The following is a 3,284-nucleotide window of genomic DNA, read 5'->3' as shown; positions in this document are numbered from 1 at the left end:
ACCTGGAAGCAGAAAAACACAGAAAATGCTTCAGGTACAGTACAGCCTGTATACATAGGGGCATTTTTTTCTTAGCTTTTTATTCTGGTATCCAGAATATACATTTTTATCTAGGAGCATAGCCGTGACCCCAGATTGAAGTCTAACTCTTTGGGTTACCACTGGAAGCCCTCTGTCTTCTAGTTACAAACAAGAAACCCTATTTCCTAGGGACTCTTCCTGAGCCACAGGATGTCTGCCTTTCTTCCTGGTAACCCCCAAAGCACCTTCTTATGGCCTTTACTCTGTTCTGTGGATTTTCGCTCTTCTGTCTTTTATGGCAGTTGTTTCTGAATATATCTTATCTTACCTGCTAGACTTTAAGCTCCTGGAAAGCAGGTCTTTTCACTCCCCCGACTCTAGGCCCACTTCTGCAGAAAGAGGTTTCAAGATAAATCCAATTACCCTGTAACATTTGCCTGGGGTGGGCACTGCTTAACAGGAAGGGAGAAATCCCCAGGGTAAGAATTTCAGACAGCGCGTAAAGGAAGGACAGGACATCTGGGGACGGGGGGCCCCCACTCAGGCTAAGGCCTGCCTCCCACGAGCTGCTATCCCAGCTATCAGTTATGGAAAGGGGGGCTGTGACTCACTTGCTACCTCTTGGGATTGAAATTTCTTCCTGTTTTACAGCTGGGAGCCCAGGGGTGACTGTATGTTAGCTGGCATTAGCAGCCATGAATGCCTAAAGAAGGAAGCAGATACCCTTTATTGAGTGCCTACTATGTGCCAGGCACTGTGTTAAGTGCTTTACATGCATTACCTCAATGAGTTTTCCCAAGCTTAAGTTCTTTCATTTTGTAAACGAGAAAACAGAGGCTCAGAGACATTAGGTAACTGACATTGACAGAACTATGATTTATACTTGGGTTTCTCTGACTCCAGAGTCCCCCTGGAAGTCTCCAGGGTTTGGGCATGTCATTTCTGATGCTGGGGTCAGGCCAGCATGGTATCCTCCTCCTTCAGCTCCCAGTCACGGAGGATGCGCTGGCCCCAAACCTTTTAGGTTTCACTGCATTAGCATTCCTGAGGGCCCCCAAGGTCCTGAAAGAGAAAAGATCAGCTTGTAAGACAAGGAAGGATGAAACTAACCCCCAATTCAGTTCCTGCATTTCCACTACCCTTGCAGGATGGAGGGATGGCGAGGGGGATTGCGGGGGGCCTGAATCAAAGTCCCTGAATCCCGACAGTACCTCTCAGTGCAGAAATTCTCTGGCGCCCCCTGGTGGTCTTCAACACTACTGTGTTTCTTAGGAGTTACTCTGTACAGCCCAATTGAGATACCTCACAGCAGGGAAGGGAAACAGGCACACTTACCACTTACCCAATGTCCCGCATTAAGGAAATGCTACAGCTAAGTCTGATCCAGAGCTCCTGGCCACCAGCCCTTTCCACAGCATCATTTTCTATCCCTATAGTCCTCCATAGTGGCTGACTGACCCAGCAGACAATGTTATAATACTTATTATTTATAAATACTATGTTACTGTGTTACCTTATCAAATAAGCCACACTTAGATGTGCTGTGATACTGTACTACATATTAAGACAAATCAGGTCAATATATAGAATGTGAAAGTAGCACCACCTATTATTATAAAATGGAATCACAACGCTCCTGTCGCCCCCATCCCCATTTCATATTTCAAAGACCAGCCTTTTATCCCCTGCTGGCTGTTCCTGGGAAATAGGTTTTCTCTATAAACTCAATCCCACCACCTCTTTGCAGGAAGGCCCAAGGAGATAAACTCTCTTAATTACAAATGTTACTTCAAGTGGGAGAGGTGACAAACGAAGAGAGGAAACTACAAAATGCCCTTCAGGCAGCTTTTCTCTACTGGGACTTAGGAAATGACAGCAGGAGGGAGTGAGGGCTCTCACAGGGATGGGTAAGAGCTTGTGTGAGAACTGTTCACCTTTGATAGCTGGCATGGTTGAGGCAAGGCTGTTCTGACAGCACAAGGATTGAATGGGTCTCAGATCAATGGCAGGCAAGATGGGAGGGGTCAAGGCTGGCAGGCAGCAGGATCTGCCTCCTTGGATACCCTGGATGAACCCTTCTGCTCAGTTTTTATTCTTCTGTACCTTGGTATGTCTCAGTCCTGAAAGAGAGAAAGGGCACCAGTTCTGCTGCCCCCTGGAGGTCCGACTTGTCACGGGGGAATAAAGGTGTGGTTGTGGAAATGAAGTCTCACCAAAGGAGCTGGAGAAGCTGCAGGACTCAGGGGGTGCAGAGCCCAAGGTAGAGCGGGTTGGGGAGGCGGGGCAAGAGGATCAGGGGACAATGGCAGGGAAAGGATTCAGATTGTCCTGCTCAGGACATGAAGATCCATCTAGATACCCGACAATAACCAGGCTCTTTGGAGGATCCCAAAGGCTGACTTTGCCTACCTGTCAGAAAGCTGAGCGATGCCTGGCCCCCTGACTTCTGCGGAAGGCGAAGAGGGCTCTTGATGTGAACCCGAAGAAAGGGAGAGAAGTGAAGCCCTAACTCCACTCCACACCCCCTTCCTGCCTATAAATAACCCCAAGTGTGACTTCAAAGGGGACAGGGAGCACGGGAGAGGGGCTCTGGGGCCCGGTGGGTGGGGGCAGCGGGCCCTGCACACCACGCCCCCCACCCCAGGCGAGTTTGCATAAATAAACAAATCCAAGCCATCAGCCCCGCAGGAGGTGGAGGAGGAGAGGGGCGGAGGTGGAGGGAGAGGGGGCGGGAGAGATTAGTTTGGGAAGTAGCACGGTTTGCTCATCCGATCCGTGCAGCCGCAGCTAGTGTGTCAAGTTACAGAGGCGCCGGAATCGGCCCCAGCGCTCCTCTGCAGCGGCCACGACCCACCTCTGCCCATGGAGCCCTCCATGTGCACCCCTTGGCCTCGGGACTGAAACTGGCTCGCCTGGGAGACGCGAGACACTAAGAAGCACCGGCAGCGCAGAAGCAACTCGAAGATTGCAAATACTTGAAGAGAAAGACGGGGCGGAGAAAGGGGAGCCGGCCAGATTCCCCTAACTTTCCTGGACTTGGAACGTTCTTCGAAATAACTTTTTCTCACCTGGGCGTACCCCGATTACCGCTGGTTGTGTTTTCTCGGCTTTCCCCCCTCCTGCTGCTAATTTTTCCATCCTCTTTGCCGGGAGCAAAGGAAAGGGACATTTTCCAGCAACACAACCCCTTTCCCCCTGCCCCGCAGCTCGGATCGCGCCTTTGGGCAGCGGCCCTCGCCTTTATTTATTCTATTTATTTATTT

The 3,284-nt window shown here is 50.4% G+C and overlaps 1 protein-coding gene across 1 annotated transcript in view; it reads left to right on the top strand.

Moving 5' to 3' along the window:
* The window catches only part of COL13A1 (collagen type XIII alpha 1 chain), a 182,371-nt gene that overhangs the window by 1,047 nt on the left and 178,040 nt on the right, over positions 1-3,284 (top strand). The window lies entirely within an intron of this gene.

The sequence above is a fragment of the Pteropus alecto genome, unplaced genomic scaffold (assembly GCF_000325575.1).
Source record: "Pteropus alecto unplaced genomic scaffold, ASM32557v1 scaffold155, whole genome shotgun sequence".
NCBI lineage: Eukaryota > Metazoa > Chordata > Mammalia > Chiroptera > Pteropodidae > Pteropus > Pteropus alecto.
Note: the sequence above shows the minus strand (reverse complement) of the source record. Positions and strands in the feature narration are given on the sequence as shown.